We start from the raw sequence: 14,014 nt of genomic DNA on the forward strand, positions 1-14,014 counted from the left end.
AAGCCAATTACAGCATTTACTCTCCTTAGTGCCCGAAAATAGGTGCGGTGTTGGAGACTTACTCTCCTTAGTACCCAAAAGGGTGTGGAGTTAGAGACTATGCTCCTTAGCATCCGTAGGATGCAGTGTTGGAGTAACGACACCCTAATTACTTGTAATAGGGGGAATCAGTAGTCCAGAAGTGGTTTAGGACACCTTGGCCGGGTAGTCCTACCATGGATGGTGAGCTTGGGAGCCATATATGTGGTTTGGTTATGTGAAATAGCCTACTAGTTCGGTCGAGAGTATTGGAGGACCGAATGGTTAGGGATCATACATGCAATTTATGGTGATCTTATATAATGTGATTATGTTACTCATTTTAATGCTTGTTTATAACTTGGCTTATTAATCAATAATGTAGATTATCTTAGTTACTGAGATTTTTATCTCACCCCGTGGTTATCATTTTACAAGTTCTACCAGTAAGACTGAGCCAGGGAGGGAATCGGGCAAGGGCTAGCATACTTGCTACATTCTCATTATACAGCCCAATTTCATTTTGAGTCATGTACATAAAATTATATGAATGATATTATATGTTGCCAACTAGGAATGCATATCATTGTGATTGGTTGCACTTATTTCATGCTATGTTATTTTGTATTTTAGCCCAATATGGTTTGTGATGTGAATATGTGAGAATTTTTATGGTGATGGGTTAAAATACTAATACAAGTGCATGGAATGCTTTATCTATATGGTGATAATCTAATTGTAATGTATTATGTAGCAATAGAAGTCAAATAGTGCATGTAGTGTTAATTGTGTGTTTTGGCCATATTAGGTGAAATGGCCATTGAGTGGCCAAATTTTTTATTTGGTATGTTTTTGTGTGTTTGATTGGTCACTCAAGTGTATTTTGGTCCATTGGACTTGGTTCAAGCCTCACAATGGGTTAATGGTATAAGTTATGAGTTTTGGGTACTTGGATGGTTGAAAATTTCTTTAAAAACTAATTTTTGCATCCGAGTGTCTAAAATTCTCATACAGTGTCAGATTGTAACGAAACTTATATCATTAGTTAGCTTATTGAATAACCTTCGTGTGGGCGCTTGAATTATTCCAATCGAACATCGGATGCAAAAACAGCGCGCGTTCAAAATTCATCCAGAAAAGCTGTCATGGACACGTGCGCCACGGCGCATTTCGCGCAAGCCGTGGCGCACAGTACAGCAAGAAAATATGGCTTTCTGTACCACATGCCACGGCACCCAAAAATGACATTTTTGGCCCTGTTTTGAAGTGGCTTTATCGCCAAAACTTTTTCATGCTTCCAATACCTTTATAAATCATTAAGTTTGAGCTCAACTATTAATTTAAAGGGTTTTTATGGGATCCCAATTATTCCACAATTATTTTTTTAAATATTATTAGTTTTAACCCTTATATGGATAATGTGAGCTTAGGAGCAATCCTTGCTCCTAATTATGATTGTTTGTTGTGATTGTGTAGTGAATTTTGATAATGTCAAGGTGGACATTACACGGCGTATATGGCATGAGCCACTGCACACAATGCTAAATTTCACTTTATTTTTTTAATGATGCACATGTTTTTCTTGCTTTGATGCACATAGGTTTATTGCTTCCGCTGTGTGTATAAAGATTTATACTTGAGTAAGTTATAGAATGATTTTTGAAAATCTTTTATTGGGATCCCAAGGCTTTTAATGTTTTCAAATTAAATAATTTTAAAGTGATTAGATTAATTGTAGTAGAGCATATGGTAATGTCAATAAAGGGCATTACATGCGAAGTTATCAGAATCCTTCGTTCATCCCTATTTTTTGCTGCTTCTTCCTTCAGGTTCAATGGTTCTGTGTGCTTATGTGTTTAGCTTTAGTTTTTCTTCCTCTTTAGCTATTGGAGGCTTGAGTGTGCATGAATATTAAGCTCAAGTTTTTTTTTCTAGTCTACAATTCTATTGCTCACCATTGGTCTGCGTTGAGTTCACTGTTGCGTCTCTGCTGTTGGGAGAGTTGGGGTGATCATTTTCTGTTTGTCTCTATTTTGGGTTGATAGCAGCAATGTGTGTGCATTCAGCTGCCACTTTTCTTCCTCCTTAGTTACTAGACACCGTGTGTATGGTGAGCTTAAGTCTTTCTCTTTCAGGGTCCCTAATTTTCTGCTCCTTCTCATTTAAACAGCAAAGATGAAGCTTTTCTTCTCTCCTTTAGCATCATCCATGAGATTAGGTGTGGCTGAACCTAGTGTATTTTGGTTTGTGGTAAGTTGCAAATCCATTCTTCTTCCTCTCCTAGCCGAAAGAAGCCTTTCTACTCATTATTGTTATCTTAGCTTTGAGAAAACTGAGGTGTTGTTTAGTTAATGATGGATGCCAATTTATTTTGATATTGAGCTATATCTTGGTTATAGAATTAAATATTTGAAGTTGTTTGAAGTTTTGAATGTTGATTTCATGCTTTAGCTTACGGTGATGCACTCAAGGTATTAGTGAAAATGCTTAAAAAATTGATGGAAATAAAATTGTTTAATTTTCATATTAGAGCCTAAAGAAATTTATGCTACTTAAGAAAGTATATGTCTTTACATATAAGTTGTAAAGTTGATTTACTCATTGGATTTGTATAGCACCAAAGAGGGAAATTGTTAGGTTATGTGATGATTGAGGTTTTTGTTAAACATGGAATAAGAAGAGTATTAATGATTGGGGTTGAATGTTGTTTTGTTTTATTGAATATTTAATAGAATTTGTTGGAGGGTTTAGTTAGAATTTAAGGGGTAATGAGAAATTTAAAGAATATTTAAAGAGTCTAAATGTTAAATTTGCTTGTTTATATTAAAAAGAGAAAATCATAATTACATAAGAGTTGTTGTTTTAAATGCTAGATTAATTTGGAGTATCACCAGGGTAAGCGAGAAATTGAGGGAGTCTAATTATAAAATTATTGAAAACCCTCAGGTGAGTAGGTAGCATTTCGAATGAATTTCAAGCAATTGTTTATAAAATTCATTTACTTAAATTTTAATACTATTTCTTTATTAGTTATATAACATTCTTGCCAATTCTATTTTTTTAATAATTATTTTATTAACGATGATATCTTGATTTTACTAATGATTTATGCTATTAATAAGTAATAGTTAAAGTTGATATACGATAAACGGTGTCACTTTTCAAAAACAACTCAATTGTTTAACGTTATGTTTGATATGCACACTTTTACTATAGCAACTCATGCATGGAGGAAATGATAATGAATACAGGAGTGGAAGATGACAACTGAATCATATATTTTAAAAGTGAAAATTTTAAAATTGTTTTTCAACTTTTTATGCATGCTTGATTTTAATTAGGGGGCTAAGTTCAGAACGTTGGTTGCTAATGGCAGTTCTGTTAGCCCTTAGCACACCATGGTTCATCTAGCTAGCAAGGTGCTTATAGGAGGTGCTAGCCCCGTGCGAAGGCCAACACATGTGGATCAAAGGGATGGTATTCGTGAGCACTATACTCACACTTATATAGTGAGAATGCTGCCTAAATGTCTTCCTTTTGATAGAAGTCCTAGTAGCAGTAGGCCATATAATAGGCCCTCTACTTCACACAATGAATTGCCCCTTATTGGTCGACGGCAGGGTTAGAGGCAAGCTAGAATCTGAAGTGGTCGATTCCATTATCATATCTATGATATTTTATCTGAGATCAAACCTTCCAACCCTTAATCTCATAAGGGAGCTTCTTCATCTACACATGGTAATGAAAAGGAGACGATTAGCGCTGCTAAAAAGGAGATTGCTATAGTAAGACTAATTGAATTTATTGAGCTAAATCCTCCCACTTTCTCTAGACCGAATGAAAAAGAAAATCCAATGGCATTTCTTGAGGGTATTAGAAAGAGACATCAAACTTCATCTCCTTGCGCTAATGCTCCAATTCTTAGACATTATTTCAAGAATCTTAGACTGTAGTCTTAGCCAACTTTGAATTAGCTAAGCTATGCTAGAGTTTCTAGTAACACTTATAGGAATTTTCATTCTGGGCCTTGTCACAAGGCGTTTGGTGATTGTTATGAGTATGGACAAGTTGGGCATTTGATAAGAAATCATCCTCTTGTTCAATTGATGTATAGCTAGGGATCTATTCGACCTCTTCTCTGGTTGACTACTTAGATAGGAGCACCTTTTGTTTGTATTGACTAATCTCGATTCACAAATTCTTATGTCTTTGTACTTTTCAAAGAATTTGGGTAAAGAAACTATCAAACTTAGTGATCCTTTATTAGTTGCTACTCCAATAAGAGAACCTCTCTTTGTTACGCAGGGATGCAAATCTTGTGAAGTATCTCTTTAAGGTAGATAAAACTTAGTTAATTTGATTATATTAGATATGATTGATTTTAATATAATTTTGGGCATGGATTGGTTAACCTCTTGCCATGCCACAATTGACTGCCACTTGAAAGTGGCGAGATTTGAAATTCTTGGAGAAACTTCTTTTGTTTTACAAGGGAGCCAAATTGAAAGACTGACTGGTTTAATTTTAGTCTTGAAGGTCTAACAGCTTTTGATGAAGGATTGCCAAGGGTACTTGGCCTTGGTAAAGGATGTCAAGAAACTAATTTCTAGTTTGGAACAAATTTTAGTTGTTAGAGAATTTCTTGATGTTTTTTGGGAGATGTTGCCTAGATTATCCTAGATAGGGAGATCGAATTTTCTATTGATGTAATTCCAGGTACTCAACCAATTTCAATCCCTCCCTACAAAATGGTACTATTTGAATTGAAAGAATTGAAGAGTTAGTGGGAAGAGTTGTTAGATAAGGGATTTATTTACCTAAGTACTTCTCATTTGAGAGTACCAGTTCTTTATTAAAAAAAGGATGAGTTGTTAAGACTTATATTGAGTATCAGCATCTTAATAAAGTAATTATAAAGAATAAATACCTGTTATCTTGCATTGACGATCTCTTTGACCAATTGGTAGGAGCTTAGTGTTTTATATAGATTGATTTACATTAAGGTTATTATTGATTGAAAAATTAAGAAAGAAGACATATCAAAAACAGCATTTAGAACTCGGTATGGCAACTATGAGTCTTCAATAATATCCTTCAAATTAACAAATGCTCCGACTACATTCATGAACTTGATAAATTAGGTATTTAGACCATTTTTATGTAAGTTTGTATTTGTTTTTCTAAATGTACATTTTGGCTTGATCAAGTTAATTTCTTGGATCATGTTGTGTCTAAAGATGGTATACAAGTGGACCCAAGCAAAGTAGAACTAGTTCAGAATTGGCCACGACCTATTACAGTTACAGAGATGCGACGTTTCCTAGGTCTAGCTTATTATTATCATCATTTTGTCAAAGACTTTTCAAGGATAGCTGCACCATTGACTAGATTGACTCAAAAATATATGAAGTTTGTATGGAGTGATGAATATGAAGAAAGCTTCCAGAAGCCAAAAGACTATTTAATGTTTGTACTAATGTTAAGCTTGCCAGCAAGGATGGGTGGATATGTAGTTTTGTTGTGATGTTTCTTGAGTTAGTTTTGATTGTGTTTTAATGCAAAATGGAAACGTAATTGTATATGCATTTAGGAAACTTAAGAAACATGACTAAAGTTACCTAATGCATAACTTGGAAATGATAACACTTGTTTTACTTTAAAGATCTCGTGACATTACTTGTACAGCGAAACATGTGAAATTTTCACTAATCATACAAGTCTTAAATATATCCTTGAGTAGAAAGATATTAATCTTAGGCCAAAAATATGGATGGAATTACTCAAAAATTATGACTATACAATTCAGTACCATTCCAGTAAGGCGAATTTAGTAGCTGATGTATTAAGTAGAAAATCTATAGGTTGTTTAGTGCATATAACCACTATAAGGGGACCCTTAGTGCAGGAAATTCATAAGCTTAAGCAAGATGGAGTGGAATTTGAAATTTTTGAAAGGGGGTAATTTTGGCCTACATGCAATCCTATTCTTCTTTGATTGATCAAATTAAAGCTGCTAAAAAATTAGATTCAAAACAATACAAATTAATAGAACTGGACAAGAAGAGAAAATACCGAGTTCACTATATCAAGAGGAAATTTTAAGATGTGATAACAAAATTTGTATTCCACAAGTCAAAGACTTGAGAAGGCATATTTTGGAAGAAGCTCACCATTCTGCATATACAAGCCATCTAAGATCTACAAAGATGTATCAAGATTTGAAACAACTGTATTGGTGGGACGGAATAAAAGGGGATGTAGCAAAATTTATTTCTCGATGTCTTGTGTGTCAACAAGTCTAAGCAAGACACTAGAAGCCAGCGAGGCTACTCCAATGACTAGAAATTCTAGTATGGAAATGGGAAAATATCACAATGAATTTTGTTACAGGTTTGCTTCAAACCACTAAGAGGTATGATTCTATTTAGGTTATCATCAACGGATTGACCAAATCTACACATTTTATTCCAGTCAAGATGACATATACTGCCAGCGGTTATGCTTAAATTTATGTTAATCAAATTGTGCGATTGCATGGGGTTTAGATACCTATAATTTTTGATAGAGGACCACATTCACCTCGCGATTTTGGAGGACATTTAAGGAGCTTTGGGAACTTGATTAAATCTCAACACTGTATTTCATCTACTAACAAACGGTCAGTCTAAGAGGACAATTCAGATTCTTGAAGATATTTTGAGATCTTGCATTTTAGACTTTGGAGGAAGTTGGGATGAACATTTAGAATTAATGGAGTTTGCATATAACAATAGTTATCAAACAAGTATATAGATGACACTTGAGGTAAGCATTTATTCAAATTCGGAGGACCGAATTTTTAAAAGGGGGAAGAATGTAATGACCCTAAATTTTAAATTAAACAAAAAAATTTCTCCTAATAGATATTTTATTTAAATAAGTTTAATAGTAAGTAGAAAGGGATAGTTTATAAGATTTTATGCTAGAAATTTCCTTAAGGATCTAGGGTCTAAAGTTTTTTGAGCAAAAGTCCGGTTTTAAAATTATAAGAAGATGTAGTGCCATTTCTTGTAATTTTATTGTGATTTTTCATGTGATTTTCTTGTGTTCTTTCTTGTAATTTTTCAAAACTTCTTTTCTTTAGTTTTTATATCTTGCACGAAAGCAAGAATAGAGCATTCTAGTCTCTTTTCTTCGCCGACTTAGATTTCGTTTCTCTCATTACTTTTGAAACCTTCCTCCTCACCTTTGAGGCATGCATCTTGTTTCACTAGTTCATCTTTTTTGTTGAGCGTGTGGAGTGATCAAAATCCTTCATTCATCCCTCTTTTTCCCTGCTTCTTCATTCAAGTTTGACAGTTCTGTGTGCATGTGTGTTTAGCTTTAGTTTTTCTTCCTTAGATGTTGGAGGATCGTGTGTGCGTGAATATTAAGCTCAAGTTTTTTTCCTATTCTACAATTATATTGCTCACCATTGATCTGCGTTGATCCTCACTATTGCCTCTTTGCTGTTAGGAGTATTAGGGTGATCGTTTTCTATTCATCTCTATTCTGGGATGATAGTGGCAGTGTGTGCGCATTTAGCTACCACTTTTCTTCCTCCTTACTTGCTAGACACCATGTGTATGGTGAGTTTAAGTCTTTCTATTTTAAAGTCCCTAATTTTCTACTCCTCCTTCTTGTTTAAATAGCAAAGATGAAGCTTTTCTTCTCTCCTTTGGCATCATCTGTGAGCTTAGGTATGGCTAAAGCTAGTGTATTTTGGTTTATGGTAAGTTGCTAATCCACTCTTCTTCCTCTCTTGTCCGAAAGAGGCATCTCTGCTCATTATTGTTGTCTTGGTTTTGAGAAAACTAAGGTATTGTTTGGTTAATGATGGATGCCAATTTATTTTGATATTGAGCTAAATCTTAGTTGTAGAATTAAATATTTGAAGTTGTTTGAAGTTTTGAATGCTTTAGCTTATGGTGATGTGCTCAAGGTATTAGTGAAAATGCTTGGAAAAAAAATGGTGGAAATAAAATTGTTTAATTTTCATATTAGAACCTAAAGAAATTTATGCTACTTAAGAAAGTATATATCTTTACATATAAGTTGTAAAGTTGATTTACTCATTGGATTTGTATAGTACCAAAGAGGAAAATTGTTAGGTTATGTGATGATTGAGGTTTTTGTTAAACATGGAATAAGAGAAGTGTTAATGATTGGGGTTGAATGTTGTTTGATTTTGTTGGATATTTAATAGAATTTGTTGGAGGGTTCGGTTAGAATTTAAGGGGTAATGAGAAATTTATAGAATATTTGAAAAGTCTGAATATTAATTTTGCTTGTTTATATTAAGAAAGAAAAATCATAATTACATAGGAGTTATTGTTTTAAATGCTAGATTAATTTGGAGTATCATCGAAGTAAGCAAGAAATTGAGGGAGTTTAATTATAAAATTATTGAAAACTCTCAGGCGAGTGAGTAGCGTTTCGAATGAATTTCAAGCAATTGTTTATAAAATTCATTTACTTAAATTTTAATAATATTTCTTTATTAGTTATATAACATTCTTGTCAATTCTATTTTTTAATAATTATTTAATTAGCGATGATATCTTGATTTTACTAATGATTTATGCTATTGATAAGTAATAATTAAAGTTGATATATGACAAATGGTGTTACTTTGCAAAAACAACTCAATTGTTTAACGTTATGTTTGATATGCAAACTTTTAGTATAGCAACTCTTGCATGGAAGAAATGATAACGAATATAGGAATGGAAGATAGTAACTGAATCATATATTTTGAAATTGTTTTTCAACTTTCTATGCACGCTTGATTTTAATTAGGGGGGCTAAGTTCAGAACGTTGGTTGCTAATGGCAGTTCTGTTAGCCCTTAGCACACCATGGTTCACCTAGCTAGCAGGGTGCTTATAGGAGGTGCTAATCCCATGTGAAAGCTAACACATATGGATCGGAGGGATGGTATTCGTGAGCATTGTACCCACACTTATTTTCATGGGCTTCTTGCTTGCACTTGATTCATGGCTGTTGCCATGCTTGATTCGTGGCTTCAAACCACATTTGATTGGTTATTTATCTTCGTAGACTATGTGACTACGCTTGTTATTTGTTCTGATAAAGCCCTCCTAGATTTAAATTAAAAGTTGTTATTTTTGTATTAGTTCTTTGAAAGGATTCTATCTATTTGTACTAGTACATGAAACGATTACATTCTATGAGTTGTGCAAATTTTGACAAATTTACACTATTTTATTAGTATTGTTCAATTTCAAAACTGTATCATTGAAAAAGAATTGTTCTTTATTTTTAGCTCAAGTATATGCTTTAGTATTTAATGATATTATTTTAGAATAAATCTGTTAGTTCTATCTATAAAATTTTTATGTATAATTTAAATTGGAACGCTATTTATTAAAAATTTCTTTGGTCTCAGATACCGTAGCTGACCCTATATCTCCAACAGATTGTTGAGGGCCATTTGGTCTTTTTTTTGAAAAAAAAAAGAGGCATATTGCAACTATTGTTTTGGTAAAAATAAATGATGTGTTTTGTGATTATAACTTAATACTCCACGTACACCATAGTTAGATCTTAGTTTTATTTTGTTATTATGAAAATTGATGGAATGGAGCTATAGTCTCCTTACTGGTTTGATTAGCAGGTTCTGTAGTTGTTATGAAAATTTCAGGAGGTTTAAATTATAGGAGAGAATCTACCAAATTTCTACAAAAACTTTACAAACCTTAAGAACTTTACTAATTTATATAAATTGTATATATAACTAATTTAGCTTAATTTCTAGATAATGAATGTTTATGGAATGTAAGTCCACATCATATTCCATATCAATCATTCTCTTAATATTGGGGTGTGACAGAGTAGCTAAAAGAGGAGGAGGAGCTGAAGGCAGAGAAGAGGAAGTAGCTGAAGGAAGAGTGAGCTACAAGCAGAGAGGAGAAAGAGCTGACAGCATGAGTTGATAGAGGGGAGGCGAGTTGAAGGCACGAGCTGGAGGGAAGGTGCGATAGCTAAAGGTTACTACCTGAAAGGAGGTGCAAGAATGAGCTGAAGGCGAAAATTGAAATAATCAGACAATTTTTGAGAAAAGCTATTATTATATTCATTTAATTAACGACATGTTCAACAACCTGTCGTTAATTATCAGCTTTAACGACAGTCTTTTATGGACCTGTTGTTATACTTGCTTGCATTTTTGGTACTCGAAATTGACTTTCACGAAACCTTAAACAACTATTAACATGCCTTGACTTTGTCAAAACAACTTTAACTAGCTAAAGTTTTTTATTTTTATTTATTATTTAAATAATATTATTTTATTAAATACTGAACATATTATAACATATAATAGTAAAAGCTTATTTTTAAGAAGGAAGAAACTCACCAATAAATTATTAATAACTGATGGAAGAATAATAAGTAGTGTGGAAGATAGTATTTTAGGAAGATTAACAGGAAATTCCATAACTAAAACAACTGGCTATATATTGCTACAGGGTTTGACCAATACTGATCCAGGTCATAACAGAACATGAAAGGTTCTCATTCCTCTTTCATACTGAGATTAACAAGCCGGCAGTCTCTCAAGCCTAGCTATAGACCTTTCACGAAACTACTTTCTTCGGACCAGCATAATACAGCCTTCCTTCATTTCCTACTGGAGGCGTAGCCATAGAAATACATAACTAGTAATTTCCCTAATAGGATCATTGCAAAAATTCAAAACTTTGTTAAGCACCTGATAATAATCCCCCTTGATCCCAAAAAAAAAATTACTCAGTCATACCTGTTATTCTTCAATACTTGCAAAAGTTGAAATATTTGAAACAAATAATTTTATTGATAGTAAGAAGAGATTAGAGAATTCTGAACTCAAAGATTACAAGAGAGAGAGGCAGAGAGCTCAAAAGTTCTCGTGTTTTGCCTCAGAGATTACATGGCTTTATATAGAGCTGGTATACTAACTCTAGTTACATGACCATGGTTAATTGATGATAAAAAGTAACCCTTATGATTACAAGAAAACAAACCTACTTTTTGACTAAATGGAAAAGTAAAGTAATAATTACAATGATTATAAGAGACAAAATAACTTCTGGCTACTTTTGACTTTTGTTATCCTCTTTGTCTGCCACTTTACTTTTCTTCAAGAGTCGACAAATTCTTTTTATCTTTTCTTCTTTTCAGTCTAATATAAAATATTCATATTGATAGACGGATCTTCATAGTCTTTATCAGCTTGTCTTTTTTCTTCACAATATTTGCATTTGTGGATTGCATATTTAGATAATAATTGACATATTTTCTTCTTTGTCCCTTCATCATTATCCATTAAATTATTCCTTAATCTTTCATACCAATTATTAAAACTTCCTGAATTTCTGCTGTTTCTACCTACTGAGAAAATACATGTTGTTGGGCCAGTGAAATATGTCCACTGAGCTTCATCTACAGTAGTTGTTCTATTCAGTTCTTGAAAAATAATGTTCATTTCCTGTGCTCTGATAGTAGAAATTTTATACCTGAGGTCTTCATCATTCATAATTTCTTCTTTTTCTTTTTGGTCATACTCAAATAGTCTTCTTGTTGTCCCAAATTTAATCAAATTAATTAGAGGATAAAATTTATTAGGAGTTATTTCAGCTATTATTGCGTAACACCGAATATAAACTCGGTATTGAGTTACAATTCCAAAATAGTGTTTGCCAGCTTCTTTGATAAACTTTAAAAGTTTTGATATTTCTGACATGTTATTAGAAGGATATATTGAGTGGATAAGGCCATAACTGTAAACACTTTTTACAAGTTCTAGGTTAGTGTTTGGATAACTAATGACTTTATTGAAAGAATAATGGGAAACATATTTAATATTATTGGTGTTTGGAAGGAGCAAATGATTAGTCTTATTGATGAGAAGTTTAAAGAAATTATATTGGTCTAAGGTTTTAAAGGATGGTGAAGTTACAGGGCTTGGACTTCTTCTCCTAGAAGAGGTAGAAGTAGATGGACTATTCTGAAGTGTTTTTGTCACTATTTGGGCTTTAGACTTTTGGGCTTCTTTTACTATTTCAATAAAAGGAATTATTAGACCGAATCTAGTTGGGCTATGAGGCTAGAATAATGAATCAGGAGTTTGAGTAGATGACTAAATTACTTGTTTTACTTGTCATTTAGCGGATTGGAATAATGGTTCCTTAGATTTCTCTAAGGCCTCCACTTTACTTGTCAAAACATTCACTTCATTTGTGAGATGAGCTACTGTTCCAGATAATGATTGAATACTTGTATTTTATTGTCCAGCAAAAAGGCTCATATTCATCTCCAGAATATTTATAGGGTCATTATTGGTCCTGTTGGTGAACCACCACCACCACTATTTATCTTTACACTTGTCTCTCTTCTATTTGGCTCCATCTGGACAGCTAATTAGCAACAAGATTATTCTTACCTTTAATATATTCAATTTCATAATCATAATAAGACATATCTGATTGCCATTTAATTAACATCTTATTACATAATTGTGTTGTCTTTATTCCTTTATTCAACTAATGCTTTACTTGAGTATTATAAGTTTTTATAATGAATCTAGTATTAACAATAAATAATTCAAACTTTTCTATAGCTTTTACTATTGTTAAGAATTCTTTCCAATTAGAATGATATCTAGTCTGAGAATCATTAAATTGTATACTTACATATCTAGTTATTACTTCTTCTTCTTTTTCATTAATGTGATATAAAGCTGCTCCACAATAATTTTCACTAACATCTGTGTAAATTATCCATATTATATTATTTTTTATTGGGATAGTTAATTTAGGTAGATTTTGACATAAAGTTTTTATCTAATTTACTATTTTTCTTTATCTTTATTTCATATCCATACTGTTTTTTCTCCAGCTAATTTACTTACTTTTGATGTTAATTTTGATAAGTTTAAAATGTAATTTCTAGCTTGATTTACTAATCCTAAAAATGATTGAAGTTCTTTTTTATTTTTTAATTCATCAAATTCTAAGATCATTGCAGAAATCTAAAAATTTTGTTAAGAATTAGATAATATCCCCCCTTAACCCCTAAAAAGAAATTTCTCAGCCATACCTGTTAATCTTCAATACTTGCAAAGAAGGAAATAATTGAACAGAATACTTTTATTGATAGTAAGAGGGCAAGGTTATAGGGATGGAGGCAGAGAACTCAAGTGCTCAAGAAAGCTCTAAGGTTCTCATATGTGTGTTGCCTTAGAGATTACATGGCTTTATATAGAGTTGGCATTCCAACCCTAGTTACATAATTTTAACCCTAGTTACATGACTATAGTTAATTGTTGATAGAAAGTAACCCTAATTATTACAAGAAAACAAAATTACTTTTGACAAAATGGAAAAGTAAGGAGACAACATAGATTTAGGTTTCTTTTTAGTTTTTAGACTTTTTAACTTTATCTGCCACCACTTTTTTGTCTTGTCAACTAGCCTTTTTCTGTCTTCTTCTTTACTTATCGGCAGGCACTTGTCAGTTGTTAGTAGACTAATCCAGAATATTTATGTTGATAGAAGGGTCTTCATAGTCTTTGTCAGCTTCTCTTTTCTCATCACAATATTTACATTTATGGATAGCATATTCTAACAATACTTGACATATTTTCTTCTTTGTCCCTTTATCATTATCCATCAAATTATTTCTTAGTCTTTGGTACCAATTATTGAAGCTTCTTGAATTTCTATTATTTCTTCCTACTAAGAAAATACATGTTGTTACGCCAATGAAGTATGTCCACTATTCTTCTTCTGCCGTAGTTGTCCTATTGAGCTCCTAGAAAATTATTGTACTTCTTGGGCTCTGATAATGGAGATCTTATATTTGAGATCTTCATCATTGATAATATCTTCTTTTTCTTCTTGGTCATACTCAAATGGTCTTCTTGTTGTCCCAAACTTAATCAAATTAATTGGAGGATAGAATTTGTCAGGAGTTATTTC

This window comes from Prosopis cineraria, unplaced genomic scaffold, assembly GCF_029017545.1.
Source record: "Prosopis cineraria cultivar Desert tree isolate PC_DT_omini unplaced genomic scaffold, ASM2901754v1 PC11, whole genome shotgun sequence".
Classification (NCBI taxonomy): domain Eukaryota; kingdom Viridiplantae; phylum Streptophyta; class Magnoliopsida; order Fabales; family Fabaceae; genus Prosopis; species Prosopis cineraria.